The sequence below is a fragment of the Pseudorca crassidens genome, chromosome 10 (assembly GCF_039906515.1).
Source record: "Pseudorca crassidens isolate mPseCra1 chromosome 10, mPseCra1.hap1, whole genome shotgun sequence".
In the NCBI taxonomy this organism is placed as follows: domain Eukaryota; kingdom Metazoa; phylum Chordata; class Mammalia; order Artiodactyla; family Delphinidae; genus Pseudorca; species Pseudorca crassidens.
Window position 1 is genome coordinate 59,167,611 of NC_090305.1, and position 19,470 is coordinate 59,187,080.

A 19,470-nucleotide genomic window follows, 5' to 3' on the forward strand; every position below is an offset into this window, starting at 1 on the left:
CATGCGAGACCTCAAAACAACCCCCAGTAAATTTAAGAAAATTGAAGTCATATCAAGTATCTTTTCCAAACACAATGCTGTGAGACTACAAATGCTGTGAGATTTTGATCACTGAAGAAATCAAACAGGAGATTAAAAAATACCTAGAAACAAATGAAAATGAAAGCACAACAATCCAACTCCATGGGACACAGCAAAAGCAGTTCTAAAAGGCAAGTTTACAGTGACACAAGTTACCAGGAAACAAGAAAAATCTCAAATGTACCACCTAACCTTACACCCAAAGGAGTGAGAAAAGGAACAAAGCTCCAAGTTTGTAAAATAAAATTTAAAAAACCATAAAGATTAGAGCAGAAATAAATAAAATAGAGATTAAAAATCGATAGAAAAGATCAATGAAACTAAGAGCTGGTTCTTTGAAAAGATAAACAAAATTTAGCAAGACTCATCAAGAAAAAGAAAAGAAAAGACTCAAAAAGAAACACCAATGAGCATGAGACTACCATGAACAATTATATGCTAATAAAATGGACAACCTAGAAAAAATGGAGAAATTCCTAGAAACGTACAATCTACCAAGACTGAATGAGGAAGAAATAGAAAATATAATCAAATTACCAGTAACGAAATTGAATCAGTTATTAAAAAACAAAAAGACCTTCCAACAAATGAAAGTCCAGGCAGATGGCTTCACAAGTGAATTCTACCAAACATTTAGAGAACAGTTAACACCTGTTCTCCAACTATTCAAAAAAATGGCAGAGGAAATTGCAGAGTCAGGAATTATAGGGTTGGGGGAAATGGGTGCAGGGTCGTGAGGAAACTAAGGACACTAGATAACTGACGACTAGAACATTTGAGGGCATTAGACACACAGGACATGAGACATGGGCTGAAGTCACTGGAAGGAGAGGAGGATAAAGGGCAAGAGAGAAGGAGGGTACGAAGGATAAAAGGCTTGGGAGCAGTAGAAGGGGAGGAGGTTGGGCTGAGAGCTCTGGAGTCCGGGGGATAGAGGTTTCATGGGGATGGAGGTCTAAAATGCACAGGATGGACATGGGAGAGCAATAAAGAAGCCTAGAAGGGGAAGAATTCATTCTAGAGATATCTAAAGGTCACAGAGGCAGAGAGACTGAGGTCACAATGAGGAATAGAGGATGGTGGACTTGAGGGGTGGAGGAGGGTGATGGTAGTTGCAGCAGGTGGATTAAGGGTCACTAACTTTTTCTGCTATTCACTAATTCCATGATTTGCATTCAAATCATAACCTAATTGTGAATAGTTTCTAGTTTGAGACCTTGAGGTAATAACCTTGCTTACATAAAATACTTGTGATAATCCCTTCAAATGAATACACACTAAAGGATTAGAGAAAAAAAATTGAGTGAACAATGACACAGTGTTTCTTCTCCCTTTAGGGACACCGGATGCAAGGTGTGACCATGGAGGGCTCACATGGAAACCACCAGAATGAAATGGGTTCTGCCTAGCACCTGAATGGTCCTGGAAGTGGAATCTCCCATGGAAGCTGCAGATAAGAACCTATGCCTCAGGAGACCCTGATTTTTGACCTTGTAAGACCGTAAACAGAAAGCCCAGCCAAGACCACTGGATTTCTAACTTATGAACTGTAGAATGTTTTCTAAACTGCTAAGTGTGTGGTCATACGTTACGGCAGTGATAGAGAACTATTACACATAAGGACAAATTTAATTATAAAATAATAAACATTACAAAATATGAAATTATAAAATATTTAAACAAAATCAAGTAAAAATGCACATTAATTAACCACCCCCAGAAGCAATAAAATTTTATCTCCATGTAACATCATCAGTTCCAAATATATCCTCCTTCCTATGCAATTTCCATGTGTAAAAAACTACATTTGAATGTGTATAATATACATCCATATACACACGAACACTAAAATATTATGTACATGGTTCAATACTGACATGCATATTGTCAAATCAAACTTTCTGTCAGTCAAACTGCTTTCCTTAACTAATGATATATGAAGGTGTTATTTTCTCACCAGTAGAAATGGATCTCCTACATTCCCAAAAACACAGCATCATATTCCATGGTAATTATGAATAAAAAGTCTTTACTGAAACCCTCCTTAGTTATGCATTTACATAGACGCATCTGTTTTGTTTTTTTTTTTTTTGTTTTTTTTTTTTGCGTTACGCGGGCCTCTCACTGCTGTGACCTCTCCCGTTGCGGAGCACAGGCTCCAGACGCGCAGGCTCAGCGGCCATGGCTCACGGGCCCAGCCGCTCCGCGGCATGTGGGATCCTCCCAGACCGGGGCACGAACCCACGTCCCCTGCATCGGCAGGCGGACTCTCAACTACTGCGCCACCAGGGAAGCCCGACGCATCTGTTTTTGTCCTGCTATCACAGAATGTGGATCTCCGATTTCTACACATGTGGCTTGTGTGGGTGGTTCTGGGACATGAAACCGTTGCACCAACGTGACTGTGCATTGCTACGTTAGGTGGACAATTGCTAAATCACCTTGCAAATGGATGAAAAGTGTAATATCCCACCTACTGCGTTTCCAGTGTTAAAGTAATTAAACAAGGAGGCCATTAGGCTGAGGTGACTCTCATACTTTGGTAGTCTATTTAAGCAAACAAAACTTAATTCAGAGTCAAGGCTCATTAATCTGAGAAAATAAATTAAGAACAACCAGTCACACACTACCAGAAAGGCTTTCCCAAACCAAGGTGACTGGTTAAGATACAATCAATTATTATCCTTGCTTTGATGTGGTGTCTTCTTTAGAAAAACCCCTCTCCGAGTTCCTGCAGATAAAGTGCTCCTAACCACCTTTGATTTGAGGCTGCTGGAACTGAACAGAGGTCGGCTCAAATGAACACTTAAAAACTGGAATGCTCATAAATTGACATTTTAACACACAGGGCCACATTTCATTTTGAGCACTTTCCTCGTCTAGTCCCTAAACACCTCGCTCAGGTGCAGCGTGGCCTGAGGACTCAGGGTGAAGTGTCTCCCCGCTTCTCCCTGCCCCCACTCACTCACGCCAACAACACACCAGCACAGCTGTGCCCTCACTTGACCAGACTCCGCCCTTGATAGTAACACCACACTGCCTGTGCCGCCAGTCTCCCACCACGTGCTGAGCAGTGCACAGAGGACTTCTGGCACACACCAGCCCCTCCCAGGGCCAAAACATCCTTCACCAGCCCGGGGCTCAAGATCGCCAGCCTTGAATTCCATTTTAATGGTGCCCACACACCTGAGTTCGCAGTTCAGGCAAGCTGGTACCACAATCTGCACCACAGACCAGTTCTCCCTCTGACCCGTGTTGTCACCCCTTGGGTTTTGACAGCCTTCCCTTTTCTGGCCTCTTTAGCCCAAACCTTCACACAGGCACACACAGGGAATGCAGGTGAAACTCATAAGGACTTGAATCTAGTACCTCTAACAATGCATACGACCCAAGAGCAGGCTGGAATCAGGGACTGGCCACCCAGAATCACCCTGAGTAATACAAACGCATAAGGCGCCGGTCAGTTCCACCTCTAGAACAGCCCATCGGACGCCACAGATTCCTGTTTCATACTTCAGGCTTAACATTGTGGGAACAGCTCTGCTGCTTCAGAATTCCCACCCAAAATATAGTCCCTCTTTCAAAATCAGACTTGCAGAGAATAGTGAATGTCAGTTCATTCTGTTTAAAATGACCACTTAGGGAATTCCCTAGCAGTGCAGTGGTTAGGACTCCGAGCTCTCACTGCCAGGCCCCAGGTTCAATATCTGGTTGGGGAACTAAGATCCCACAAGCCATGCGGCCAAACCCCCACCCAAAACAAAAATAAATAAATTAATTAAATGTCCACTTAAGCAACCAAAAAAAAAAGTCCTGCCATGGCTCTGCCTTTGGTCATGCTTTTTAGAGCAGCTCAGAGACCAGAGTTCCTGAAAACTCTGCCACCTTTGTGAATGGACCTGGCATTCACAATTTTTGATACTCAGACTCAGATAAAGGAGAGCAAAAGACTTAAAATTTGGTGGGTAGATTTTATCTTTATCATCAGTGATAATGAACGAAAAGAGAAAAAGATCATCTCTACTCCCAGAAAGGCAAGCCCGACATCTAAATCCTCCTGGGAAAGATGAACATAGAATCCCCACTTCCCAGCAGATTACGACAGTCAACTCTCATAATGTGAGGATGTTAGCACAGTGTCTTGAACACAGCGCATCCCCACATACCTGTGAGCATATAGTAGGTCCTCATGAAACATTCCTTTCGTGAATGAATAAATGTTGTTTCCCCGTAACAGTGTTGCTCAGACCCCACTGCTTTCTCTAGTCCCCACTCAATTTGGAAGTGGTGAGCAGAGAATGTCATCTTTTCAGAAGTTGTGAGTGGTCTTCACTGGGAACAAGCCGTATTTGTGTTCAGATAGGGTGGTTGGGTGTAAGGCACTCAGGTGCTTCCTTGATTTCTCTAGATTAATGCTGGGGGAAATGAGGTCTGGGAGAAGCAACTTCAGTGGTCGCTCAAAGTGCAAATTAATGACCTCCATCCCAGACTTGGAAAGTCATAACCTCTGAGTGTGGGCCCCAGTATCTGTTTTTAATGGGATCCGTAAGTGATTCGTATAGACGTGAAATTCCGATGAGCAATGTTCCCCAAAGTCATTTTCAGCCTGACTCCCCACTGGGATCATTTGTGTATTTTTTTAGAACTACCACCCCCTGTGTCCTACCCCCATAGCTTCTGTCAATTAGTCTTTGGCAGGGCCCAGGATCTTAATGAAGTGGCCCAGATTAAACCGCGAGACTGGGTAAACACTGTGAGGCTCCCAGGTTCATTTCTGATGACCTAGTACAGGGTCTGGTCCATGGGGAAGCCTTCTCTACATAGACTTGAATGGGGGACGGTCAGTCTATCTCATGTTCCCAGGGTTATAGTGGAATGTGTACGTGTCTCTAGGAGACGAGTACCTCCAAAGACAAGGGAGGAGAAACTCACATAAACTCCATAAAAGAACCTTGTTATGTGCACAAATTTTCCCAGGTCCCCAAAAGCAATGGAATTTTTAGTCAGAACATGCAGACCCTCAGAGGCCATGGCTCTGATTGGCTCTCACTCTGACTGCCATGGAAGGTCACTGAAGAAAAAGGAAAACCCTTCGAGGATTCAGGAGCAGGATACGAGTGGAGCAGGATAAGTACCTCTGTGACAGCAAGAGACATACACCTGGGCTTCTCAAAATAATTTCCACTGAAGCAGAGCTTCCTCCTTCATCTTTGGACATCACCCCTGTGCTCTCTGCTTTATTCATTCCCACCTACCTGGGTGTATGACTGTTGTCTCCTTTTCTTCACATCCCAGGGCTCTTTCCTTTGCTCAAAAAAGGTGACCAGGTTCAGCTTAGAGACAGCAAGACCTGTTTATTAAAAAAAGGAACATGACTCATCCCAGGAATTCTACACTTTCCAGTCCAGTATTGTGTTCAATAGAGAAGAGAGGACACTGTAGGTTATAGAAAAGTACTTCACCAAATGGTATTTCCTGACAGCCCCTTTAAAACACTTAGGAAGCATTTCTAATTTGCAGATCCTTAACTCTACTTCCAAGTACTACTCAATCAAAAATAAGGAATGGATAGCCGATTTTACGATGTGGGCAACAATATCTTGTTTCATTTTATAAACATCTAGAATGATCACTGATCTAGAGTGAAAGATGCAGATCAACTCAAGAGATGAGAATGACAGATGAAACATCGTGAAGACTTTCTTTGCATCAACAAATCCCTATTTCCTTGAAACGATTTCATTTATTTGTGCTGATTATATTATAGCATTTTAGGATACTTGAACATATACTATAGGACTCTTGTGTTCTTTTCCTGAAGATACAATAAGTCATAAATAAGAGAATTACTGTGAAATGACAGTGGAATAAAAAGGAAATTTACAGAACATTTACTACCAAAAGCCTGAACAAAAATGAGAGGCTTCATTTTCCAAAGCAATCTACAAGTAAAGGGAAATGAAGTAGACAGGGGGAGTATTCGCATGAAATGCAATGGTTTATACACATCTCTCAGTAAATCCCTCCAAGATCCTATTAATGATAATTGGAAAATTATTAGCTTTCCAGTTGAATCTGGCAGACAGCCCCTGAATCAAGTGAACAAAATTAACATCCGTTTTAATGGGACAAATTGCTATCAGCTGACCAATGCACATGGGATTCATCATCATTGCTGGGATAGTTTTGCAAAAAAGCAAACGGAAAAACATGAATCATACGAACAGGGTTAAGCACATTTAAAACCACATATAACTCTCATGTCCTGTACCCTTGTGTATTTTAAATAGCAAGTCTTTCCTTGAGGCAATTGGGAGCTCTCTTTTTCAGAACTTTGGGTTATTCTGGGCCATATAGCAATCAGCTTTATTGGTGCTTTTTCATTATCCTTGTCTGCATAGTCTGATGCTGCAACCAGACAGGACGTATACATCACATATTCTCCTTCTTCACTCATATCCCCGGACCCAACCTCATATTCAGCGGGCATCTTGTGTATCAACACATCCCCAAGTTGATAGGACAAAAAGGGAACATTTTCAACATTTGCACATCAGTAATACGTGGTAGGAATTCTTTATGCTCTAAAGGGAGCCTGGATGGAGAAAAGGAGAGAAGGCGATAGGATGTAAGAGAGGAATATCCTAAAAATCTAACCTTGGCTATCATTAGGAAGAAAAGAAAAGTATTGAAAACAAATTTGTTAGGCAGGACCACCAGAGGTAGAGAAGTAAATGTTTGCAAGTTCTAAATACATGGGATTTCAGCAAGAAAAGGGGACACAGCCGCTGACCTGGGTCACAGATTTTACCTGAGAACCTGCCATTTCTTCCTCTTCCTCCTCCACTTCTAGGTTCCTTTCTCAGGCAATATTATGTAGATATATGGCACCTGTACATCTTTGAGGGCATCAGCACAGCGCCTTCACCTGCTACCTCCACTCTCAGAGGCAGGAGGCCCCTGAAATGCAGAAAGACCACGTTCCCCTCTCCCTTAATACGTGACAGATTCAGAAAGAAATGTGCTCCTACATGGAGACCAAGGATATTCTCCTTCCCTGTTTTCATACGCCCTTCTGTCTCACAGTCAGCCAGGAATGCTGCTACAGCAATGGGGTATGTGGGATGCACGGCCCTGACGCACCCACACAGACTCCATTACATTTCCTTGAACCACAGGCTGGACTCAACTCTCAGTATCTCTACTCAACACAGTTGAGAGTTCATATTTCAAAACCAACGACAAGCAAAGGGAAACTAAAAAGAAATGGCATTACCACATTAACTGAAGTGGATTATGCTCATCCTTCACTATTTCTAAGACCTTTATTAAAGATAAATGGAAAAAACATGAACTTCTCAGCGATGGAATCTCAAAGAAAGCAACTGAACCAGTAAAGGTCAGATGTTATAGGATACACGGATAGCAGATGACTGAAGCACAAAGGACACAATATCACTGCTTGGGCATTTTTGGCAAAAATAAGGAAATCATAACCTGAATCGATCATGAAAAATGTCAGTTTTATGCAAATTTCAATCCATATAAACCTCCCATATGCTCTATTCCTAAAAGTTCATGTAAATAGCAAGCCTTTCTTAACAACATATAAATTGCCTCTCCTACTTTTTTTTCAAAACTTTATGAGGGATTCAAGATTACTACGGTCATCCTGTTTATATGTGCAATTTCTCAATCCTGTTTCAAATAGAATATTGTATCCAGATTAAAGTAATCACCACATTTTCACCTACTTCCCTAAAATCCCAACACCTAACTCCATCCCAGTGGGAATCTTGGATACCAATACTTTCCCTTGTTGATGTCTCACTAAGGGAATATTTTCAATACTTGAAAGTTATTAATTCATGGTGATAATTCTTCATGCTCTATAGGGAGACTGGATGCAGACAGAGGAGAAAAGGCTCTGGGACAGAAGAGAGTATTTTAAAGAGCTGATCGTGACTATCAGAATAAAAAACGTAAGTAGTTGAAAACCACCTCACTAGGCAAGAAGTCAGTAGAGACTTAATGATTTGTATGTTCTCAATCCACGGCATTTCAGGAGGAAAAGAGGACGCAGCCTCTGACCCAGGACAGGACGTTTACCTGGGAAGCTGCCATTTTCTCCTCTTCTTCCGCCTGCTCTGGGTCGTTTTCTCATCAATATTATGTTGAGGAATTAGGTCAGCACCTTGAGAATATGCCTTCTGTGGCATCAGCACAGCTCCTTCATCTGTTCCCACCATATCCACAGGCCAAACTTTCAAAGCCGACTTTGAAATCCTGAAAAGGCCAGTCTCTCCTGTCCTTTGTCTAAGGAGAGAGTCAGGAACAAACAGCTCCTACATGGAGACCAGCTGTGAATTTGTTCTTTGTTGTCAACACATGTTGTCTCCTCATAAATGTCCCAAAATACTGCTAACACAGGGTGTGCGGGCTGCACTAACGTTCCCCTTCCAAACCCCTGTAGAGCAGACTGTTGCTTCTCCTTAGACTAAAGCCTTGCCTCAGCTCTCACAAGTGTACCCAGAAGACCATGTGCTTAACCCTGATCTCTCTTTGGAATCACCTGGAGCACTTAATTAAAGCAACACTGAAGCTCCCACAGGACCAATAGACAGATTCTCTGGGGAGCACACACGTGATGCTAGTTCTTAATACTGATCATGTGATCCTAATGGGAATTCAGTTATATACTGAATATATATATAATCCCTATATATATATATATTTATATATTTATTTTTATTCTTGGCTGCATTGGGTCTTTGTTGCTACACACGGGCTTTCTCTAGTTGTGGTGAGCAGGGCCCACTCTTCGTTGCAGTGCACGGGCTTCTCACTGTGGTGGCTTCTCTTGTTGCGGAGCTCAGGCTCTAGGCGCGCGGGCTTCAGTAGTTGTGGCTCGTGGGCTCAGTAGTTGTGGCTCGCAGGCTCTAGAGTGCAGGTTCAGTAGTTGTGGCGCACGGGCTTAGTTGCTCCACGGCATGTGGGATCTTCCCGGACCAGGGCTTAAACCGGTGTCCCCTGCATTGGCAGGCGAATTCTTAACCACTGCACCACCAGGGAAGCCCAATCCCTGTATATTTTGAATGGCCATCTCACATGCTGTTTCATTTCATGCAGCTTTTCCTACAATTCGGGGCGAGTTTATTTCTAGGAAAATGTATTATTTCAGATAGATAATTGCACAGTCAAAACTCCTCTCTAATCCCCAGATTATTTAAGAGACTTCTGCTTAACACTGACTAGATTCTGAAGTTCCACTACAAGCATTAATAAAGTGATATTTACATAGGTATTTATATGTTAATCACACGATAATGCATTTACAATTGTATTATGATTTATTCCTTCTTTTGGAGCATAAAATTGCTTTATATGCCACTCTCTTGTAAATGACGGTTTAATAATTATACTTAGGAATTACAGAGGAATGAATAAATTAAAAACTGACCAATGTGCAAAAACAATCAATTTATATATATCTCACAAGATTAAGAAATTCTCTAATTATTATAAAAAAAAATAAAGGGAGTTCCCTGGTGGGCTAGTGGTTAGGATTTGGCGCTTTCACTGCCATGGCCCAGATTCAACCCCTGGTCATCAGGGAACTAAGATCCTGCAAGCTGTGTGCCATGGTCAAAAAAAAAAATAAGTCTGGATTCTCTGCAATTATGAATCAAGAGAATGAAGGGGATTAGAGTTAAGAAACAGACAGTAATCAACGCAGCAGATTTCACCATCCCCCAGCTGGGATTATTACAAGGAGCCAGAGAAATGTGAAATAGGGAAGAGAGGGTTGCAAAGACACAAAAGAGCTCATCAAGGCTGGAATGCTTTGGGTGGCTCTAGATTCAGGGCAGGGAGGAATCTAAGGGAGACGTTAGTCCTCTGGATGTGTTGAATCTGCTGCCTGTGCTATTCAAGATGAAAGCCATAGAGACATGGATCAGATCATGAGCACCTAACGGGAAACATCAGGGAATAATAACAGTCCTACAGCCAATAAGATGGTGATTCTGTTATGAAATAAAGCATAAAAGAATCCCAAATCCTTTTTCTGGTAACAAACCTAGCATAGTTAACCACTATGATGTACTTACAAATCTAGTTAGCTGTGTTCTTCCAATAGCTTATGTATATATTTATCTGGTATCCTAACTTGTCATCATAGTTTAAGTTGGTGGTAATTTATTTTATTGAGTACTGATGAGTTTCCATTTAGGTATAAAGATTTATTTCATAGCCCAATATCAATTATGCAAAAGACTTAGAGATTAGCTTAATGTAGATGCTCTCATTGCAATACTACAGAAACCTGCCACATGACCAAGTTGGACTTAGTGCACGCAAGACGGGCTTAATATGAGGGCTGTTACAGAAAGACTTCTTTGCTTCTATGCCTGAACAAAATGTAATTCCACCTAACAGGAATTGTTGAATGTCACAGTGTGCCTTAAAGTAGTTGTTATGAATCACTAATATTAATAAAATTGTGTAGGGTAGAAAAATATCACTAATTTTACATCATATGCTTATCAATTTATTAATGCATGAGTGAAGTAAAACTATTAGCAATGAGGAGAGATTTGCCTTTTATTTTATTTTAACATACATGATAGTTATGCAAAAATGGAACCTCTCGTGTAAAGTCGGGTGCATTTTATTAAACTGGAGTCATATATTTTTGTTGGTAGACTTTTTAAAACAGAGCAAATATCACAAGATACATTTGAGCCTGACTTCTGTTCTCTGAAACTCATTATTATATGTTTATATTTCCTTAAGGCTTGACTCCTTTTCTTCAAGAGGGAAGACCATCTCATCAAAATGAACAGACCATTGACGTTTGCAGTAGAAAAAATTCACTGTCTCCATTAAAGCACTTCATGCACCCTGAGTTAGAGAACACATTTCTGTTCCAGCAACCACCATTTGGATACATCATTTCTGCACAGGACATAATGGTTTACGTACATTCATCTTACTCTTCATTATAAGCACGTGGTGTTACAGGCATATACCTGCAGTAATCCTGAAAATTTAGTCTCTGATTCCAGTAATTAATATGAGCAATAGATTGGTTTCAATCTGTTGGAACCAATTAAAAGTATATTAAAGAGTACGTTAAAAAGTATATTAAAAGATTATATTAAATGTCCGGTTGAAGTGTTACTTGGATTCAACACCAAGAATCCCCTGTGATTTACGGCGAGTGTCATTGCGAATTACACTTAATTACATTTGAAGCATAATGGATTGATGTAGGAACTATAATCTCAATCTCTCTTTGCTAGTTCAGCTCAAGCTTCAGAATTATTTCATCTTCCTGTGTGGCTTTGGCACTGGACCGGAATGAAATTCTGAAGAATCACTTTTTCTGACATGAGCACGTACCTAAATTCCTGATAAGCTTCCTTCCATGGACAGTCATCCTTTCAGACTGAAAGAAAAAATTGTCACCGGACTCCTTTCTGTGCCAGAATGGTGGGCTCAGTGTGGTCAAGACAGCCAGTACTTATGCTGGAAGGCGGCAGTCATAAGCCTAGGTGCGGTTTTGTGATTGTGGGACCTCATCTCCCTGCAGTACGGCAAGTATGCAATGAGAGAACAGTTCTGGGGAACGGAGGGTATTTGTGAAAAACTTTACCCTCGTCGTTAATTACCAAAAACTACAACCTACTAGTCTAGTTATTTCCAAGGAGATTATTGAAGAGTTTTGAGAGACTCCTTTTTTTTTTTTTTTTACTTTATCCCAAAAGTAAAAGTCAGAGTCTCATGTGAGGGAAGCAGGAATTACTGAGTTGACTGTGGAAACCGGAAATACACAGGAGCCTGGAAGATCTTATACAGGCAAAAAATAAGGCTCAAATCAAAAGGTGGCACATCAAGGGGAAGGAGAGCTAAACTGAAAGAGCTCCCAAATGGCCAAATGTAGATCAACTTGAACAACAAAATAAATGGTAATAAATGTACCGAATGGTAATATAAAATATTCAATAAATACATAGGATTCCATATCAACGTTAGAAAAATAACTATAGAAATGAATGGAGAAGAGAAATATATTCCTTACCTAAAAATGATGACTAATATATGGAGTTTTTCCTCTTTTCTAATAGGGAAGCTTATTTCACTCCCCTCGCCCCAGCCCCACGTTGAGTATGAAAAACACTTAGTAATTTCCTGGCAAAGAAGCGAATATGGAAAAGAAAACCACAGTCACTCCACATTGGAGAAACTTGGCAAATACTTTACACAAGTGATTCACCACCTTAATGATAAATTAAGTCAATTATCAAATGATATGACATGATGAGCTATTCTGGAGAAAGGTTCCACATCTCACTTATTCTAATCATGAGGAAAACATATCACAATCTCAACTTTAGGGATATTCTAAGCAGGGCCTCATCAGTATTCCTCACACTTGCCAAGGTCATGAAAAACAAGGAAAGACTGAAAGAGTGTTAACACAGCAGAAGAGACAGAGAACATGTGATGACTATATGTACTGTAGTGTTCTGGACTGGGTCCTGGAAGAGAAGAATGACACAGGGTCAAAACTGGTGAGATCATATATGGAATCTATAAAAACGGTACTGGGGCTTCCCTGGTGGCACAGTGGTTAAGAATCCACCTGCCAAGGCAGGGGACGCAGGTTCGATCCCTGGTCTGGGAAGACCCCACATGCCGCGGAGCAACTAAGCCTGTGTGCCACAACTACTGAGCCTGAGAGTCACAACTATTGAGCCCACGTCCCACAGCTGCTGAAGCCCATGCGCCTAGAGCCCATGCTCCGCAACAAGAGAAGCCACCACAATAGGAAGCCCGTGCACCGCAACGAAGACCCAACGCAGCCAAAAATAAATAAATAAATAAATAAATTTATATATATTAAAAAAAACAGTACTGATCAACCTAGTGGCAGGGCAGGAATAAAAACGCAGACGTAGAGAATGGACTTGAGGACACAGGCGGGGGGGGCGGGGCGGGAGAAGGGGAAGCTGGGACAAGTGAGAGAGTAGCACTGACATATATACACTACCAAATGTAAAATAGATAGCTAGTGGGAAGCTGCTGCATAGCACAGGGAGATCAGCTCGGTGCTTTGTGACGACCTAGAGGGGTGGGATCGGGAGGGTGGGAGGAAGGCTCAAGACAGAGGGGATATGGGGATATATGTATACATACAGCTGATTCACTTTGTTAAACAGCAGAAACTAACACAACATTGTAAAGCAATTATACTCCAATAAAGATATAAAAAAACCCTGGTGAGATGCAAATAAAATCTGGAGTACAGTAATAGTAAAGTAACTAGTTTCCTAGTTTTCACAAATGCAGCATGGTAATATACAAGGGTAACTATAGAGAAAACGGAATGAAAACATATTTGAGACCTCTCTGTTATCTATGCAGCTTTTCTACAATTCTAAAATTATTTCAAAATAAAATATTTACTTAAAATTCTGTAAAAGTTTATAATTTAATTACAAATAGTTATATTAACTGATTACCTGTTTGAGTTTATTTATTTCCTTTTTTACTTTATCTGGAAGGCACTTGACCATTTTCTTGATTTTCAAAAATAATCAGACTCTTTATTAAACAAAATAGATTCATCTATTCTGCCTTCTATGTTGTTCCAAATTTAATGAAAAGCTCCTCTATAACTGTATTTTCCAGGGACTTCCCTGGTGGTGCAGTGGGTAAGACTCCATGCTCCCAATGCAGGGGGCCCAGGTTCAATCCCTGGTCAGGGAACTAGATCCCACATGCATGCCACAACCAAGAGTTCGCATGCCACAACTAAGGAGCCCACAAGCCGTAACTAAGACCCAGGCAACCAAATAAATAAATAAATATTAAAATAAAAGAAATGTATTTTCCAGTTCAGGAGTCCATCTTGAAACCTCTTTCTTGTCAACAAAGGGGATAACACAGGAAAATCTTCCTTCTACAAATTATAAAAGGCCATTTTCCCATACACCAAATCTCTAATGAATTGTGGCCTCCCATGTGCTGTTTTCTTGAAATTCAGTTGAAACATCTTGTGTTCTTTGTAGTGACCCTACGCTCATTTTTCCACTGTTTACTGAAAAGATTTCAGTAAGTTAATCTATCTCAATAAGCATGATATTTCAAAGGTCTACCATTTATGACAGCAAGACACATAAACCTAGGCTTCTCAAAATAATTTCCATTGAAGCAAAGCTTCCTAAATAACATTTTAAAGCCTAGCTTCCTCCTTCATCTTTGGACATCATACCTGTGCTATCTGCTTTATTCATTCCCACCTACCTGGGTGTAGGAACTGTTATCTCCTTTCCTTCACATCCCAGGGCTCTTTCCTTTGCTCAAAAAAGGTGACCAGGTTCAGCTTAGAGACAGCAAGAACTGTTTATTAAAAAAAAAGGAACATGACTCATCCCAGGAATTCTACACTTTCCAATACAGGACTGTGTTCAGTAGAGAAGAGAGGACACTATAAGTTATAGAAAATTACTTCACCAAATAGCATTTCCTGACAGCCCCTTTAAAACACTTAGGAAGCATTTCTAATTTGCAGATCCTTAACTCTACTTCCAAGTAGTACTCAATCAAAAATAAGGAATGGATAGCCGATTTTACGATGTGGGCAACAATATCTTATTTCATTTTATAAACATCTAGAATGATCACTGATCTAGAGTGAAAGATGCAGATCAACTCAAGAAATGAGAACAAGATGAAACATCGTGAAGATTTTCTTTGCATCAACAAATCCCTATTTCCTTGAAATGATTTCATTTCTCATTTGTGCTGACTATATAATAGCTTTTTTTTTTTTTCCGGTACACGGGCCTCTCACTGTTGTGGCCTCTCCCATTGCAGAGCACAGGCTCCGGACGCGCAGGCTCAGCGGCCATGGCTCACGGGCTCAGCCGCTCCGCGGCATGTGGGATCTCCCCGGACCAGGGCACGAACCCGCGTCCCCTGCATCGGCAGGTGGACTCTCAACCACTGCGCCACCAGGGAAGCCCTATAATAGCATTTTAGGATACTTGAACATATACTGTAGGACTCGTTTTCTTTTCCTGAAGATACAGAAAGTAATAAAGAAGAGAAAAACTGTGACATGACTGTGGAATAAAATGGAAATTTACAGAACAGTTACTAACAAAAGCCTATATCTCCACTGAACAAAGGTGAGAGTCATCCTTTTCCAAAGCAATCTACAAGTAAAGGGAAATGAAGTAGACAGGGGGAGTATTCGCATGAAATGCAATGGTTTATACACATCTCTCAGTAAATCCCTCCAAGACCCTATTAATGATAATTGGAAAATTATTAGCTTTCCAGTTGAATCTGGCAGACAGCCCCTAAACCAAGTGAACAAAATTAACATCAGCTATACTGGGACAAATTTATATCAGCTGCCCCACGCATACAGGACTCATCATCATTGCCGTGATACTTTATAAAATAAAATGAATAAAATAAAATAGAATAAAATAAAAATCTAATCATGAGAAAAGTGTTAAGCAAATTTAAAGCCACATACAACTCTCATATTCTGTACTCTTGTGTATTTTAAATGGTAAGTCTTCCCTTGAGGTAATCGAGAGCTCTGTTTTTCAGAACTTTGGGTTATTCTGAACCATAAAACCATCTGCTTTATTGGTGCATATTCATAATCTTTGGCTACACAGACTGATGCTGCATCCAGACAGGACCTAGACCTTACATATTCTCCGTCTTCACTGATATCCCAGGACCCAACCCCATATTCAGTGGGAATCTTGTGTATAAAGACATCCCCACGTTAATTTGACAAAAAGGGAACATTTTCAACATTTGCACATCAGTAATTCATGGTAGGAATTCTTCATGCTGTAAAGGGAGCCTGGACAGAGAGAATGAAAGAAGGATCTAGGCTATAAGAGAGGAATATTCTAAAGATCTAACCTTGGCTATCATTAGGAAAATAAAGTAGCTGAAACACAAGTTTGTTAGGCAGGACCATCAGAGTTAGAGAAATAAATGTTTACAAGTTCTAAACACATGGGATTCCAGCAAGAAAAGGGGACACGGCCACTGACCTGGGTCACAATATTTACCTGAGAACCTTCCTCTTCCTCCTCCATTTCTAGATTTTTCTCAGGCGATATTATGTAGAGAAATCACACCTGTACCTCTTTTTTTGTGTGTGTGGTACGCGGGCCTCTCACTGTTGTGGCCTCTCCCATTGCAGAGCACAGGCTCCAGACACGCAGGCTCAGTGGCCATGGCTCATGGGCCCAGCCACTCCGCGGCTCCGCGGCAGTGGCCATGGCTCACGGGCCCAGCCACTCCGCTGTGGGATCCTTCCGGACCAGGGCACGAACCTGTGTCCCCTGCATCGGCAGGTGGACTCTCAACCACTGCGCCACCAGGGAAGCCCACCTGTACCTCTTTGAGGACATCAACACAGCCCCTTCATCTGCTATCCCCACTCTCAGAGGCAGGATGACCTCGAAATGCAGAAAAGGCCACACTCTCCTATCCTTTGTCACCTGAGAGATTCAGAAAAAAATGAGTTCCTACGTGGAGACCAAAACATGATTTTCTCCTGTCCTGTTTCCACAGTCAGCCACTAATTCTGCAGCAGCAATGGGGAACGTGGACTGCAGACACCTGACGCACCACACAGACTCTATTACCTTTCCTTGAACTGAAGGCTGACCTCAACTCTCACACCACAAAAATATCTGAGAGCCCTCTTGCATAACCTTGGTTTCACCCTGGAATTGCCTGGAACATGTAATTAAAACAGATTTATTTGTAATCTATATAAATTATGTTGTTCCCCTGAAACTATGTTGTACACCTGAATCAAATATAATATTGTAGGTCATGTACATTTCATATTCTTAAACATGTGCTCTCAGGCAGAATCTGTGAAGGAGGTCACAGGTAATAGTAGTAACTGAAACTCGCCACGTCATCTTTATTGTAAGTCTAGAGTGATAAGCACTTATGTAACTCTTGCCTCTCAAACTTTAATATGCATACAAAGCATTCTAGCACCCACGGAAGAAACTGAGATTCTGCAGGCTTGAAGTGGGGCCCGTGAATTGGCAGCTCTAACAAGCTTCTTCCTCGTGCTGGTGCTGCCCACCAGACCCATTTTTAGTAGCACTAGAGAAAGCAGGCACACCACACCTCAGCCCCTTCCACCAACCACCTTATCTCAAGACAGCTACTGTTGGTTTCACTAAAAACCACCATCATGGTCTTAAAGGATCCCATGTTTGGCTGGCACTTTAAGGTTTACAGAAGGCTAATAAAGGCTATAACATCTGAAAAAGTCTCTATTTGGAAAACAACATGTATATAGTCATTAGTGCAATGACTACTGAGCATCTACTCTGTGTTTACAAGTAGTTTATGGTGCACTGTTTTGGAAATCTCACCGCTCTTATGGGAGTTCATCTTCATAATACCTTGGGAATTTGGCACTAGGAGGCTCATAATAACCATGAGGGTGTAGATACTGGGACTCACCTTTTTGTCTCTTCTTCTGTTTCCCTATCATTGATTTTTTAAAAACTGTTTGCATACAATAGAAGCTACCTATAGGACTTCCCTGGTGGTGCAGTGGTAAGAATCCACCTGCCAGTGCAGGGGGCACGGCTTTGAGCCCTGGTCCGGGAAGATCCCACATGCCGTGGAGCAACTAAGCCCGTGCGCCACAACTACTGAGGCTGTGCTTTACAGCCTGTGAGCCACGACTACTAAGTCCACATGCCACAACTACTGAAGCCCACGCGCCTAGAGTCCATGCTACACAACAGTGAGAAGCCCTCACACCACAACAAAGAGTAGTCCGCACTCGCCGCAACTAGAGAAAACCCCGTGCACAGCAACGAAGACCCAACGCAGTCAAAATAAATAAATTAAATAAATAAATAAATTATTTTTTTAAAAAAAGAAGCTACCTATAGGTGGCTGGAGGAATACAGAAAGGAAGGGTGTCTTAGAAGTTCAGAGAGTTTTCATTGTTTTATGTACACTTTTATTTCCTTCCTAATATGGTAAAGTTTTAAGTTTATAAGTAAAAGCCAATCAGTTTTCCTAACTTGCTGTATTTTTATACTTCCATCAGCAATACATGGTAATTTTAACTCCTCCCCATTCTCAGATATATGTCTACGTATAGCTGATTCACTTTGCTTTACAGTAGAAACACAACATTGTAAAGCAACTACATTCCAATAAAAATTTTAAAAAAATTCCTCCCCGGTCTCAGTAAAATTTGATGTTACCAATTTTTGTTTTATTTTTGTATTTAATTTAGGCATCTAGAAATTTGACGTGCCGTCCTATTATTGTTTCCCTGGTGTCTAGCAGAAATAGATGAAAAATGTGATATAGAGAATGAATATTATTCAGCCTGGAAAAAAAAAGGACATCCTTCCATTTGAGACAACATGAATGAACTTGAAAGACATTATGCTAAGTGGAATAAGCCAACACAGAAAGGAAAATACTGTATTATCTCAATTATATGTGGAATTATACTGAAGACCAACTCATGAAACAGCAGAATCTTGACTGTCTGGAACTTGCTATGGGGGAGACAGGAGATGCTGCTCAAATGGTACCAAAATTCAGTTATGCAGGATGGATGAATTCTGGAAATCTAAGTACAGCCTGGTGAAACAATTATAGGGTACATTATACTTGAGGTTTGCTAGGAGAGTGTATTCAAGTGTTCTCACCAGCAAAAAATGGAAGTAAGTGAGATGACAGGTATGTTAATTAGCTTGAATGTGGTAATCATTTCACAACATACATGTTTATTTACATTTTTGAACTTGTACAAATACTGGATCTGCAGAAATGGAAAGCAGGGTGCCAGATGGCATGGCTTATGAAGTGCAGGATTTAATGAGAAATTAAGACTCCAAGCAGAAATTAACACAACATTGTAAATCAACTACACTTCTATTAAAAAAAAAAAAAAAGACTCGGGGACTTCCCTGGAGGTCCAGTGGGTAAGACTCTGTACTCCCAGTGCAGGTGGCCCGGGTTTGATCCCCGCTCGGGGAACTAGATCTCACACGCATGCTGCAACTAAGAGTCCACATGTCGCAACTATGAGCCCACATGCCGCAACTAAGACCCAGCACAGCCAAAATTAAAAAAAAAAAAAAAAAAGACTCCAAAACATAGAGGTCTTTGCTCCCGCACATCTGCTTTTGGGTTTCAGCAAAATGTGACCATCTGCCGCTGAGGTGTGGGAGGAGCAGCCAGCCCAACACTGATCTCCTGTAACCTGTGCAGGGAGGGGAGGGCCCAGGGTAGGACAGACCTGGACACAGCCTCCTGAGGGCATAGATCTGGGCGGGGCTGGGG

At 41.2% G+C, this 19,470-nt stretch overlaps 1 long non-coding RNA gene across 6 annotated transcripts in view; it reads right to left on the minus strand.

The window, feature by feature from the left end:
* LOC137232263 (uncharacterized) overlaps window positions 1–19,470 on the minus strand; it is an 86,802-nt gene that overhangs the window by 53,797 nt on the left and 13,535 nt on the right. For 3 of the 6 annotated variants that reach the window (XR_010946929.1, XR_010946930.1, XR_010946925.1), the window contains exons 4-7: window positions 14,392–14,487; window positions 8,191–8,397; window positions 6,893–7,041; window positions 5,337–5,431 (exon numbers count right to left, since the gene is read on the minus strand). This is a non-coding gene — a long non-coding RNA (uncharacterized lncRNA). The remainder of the gene's footprint in view (window positions 1–5,336; window positions 5,432–6,892; window positions 7,042–8,190; window positions 8,398–14,391; window positions 14,488–19,470) is intronic. The other 3 variants (XR_010946926.1, XR_010946927.1, XR_010946928.1) reach the window with 3 other exon arrangements.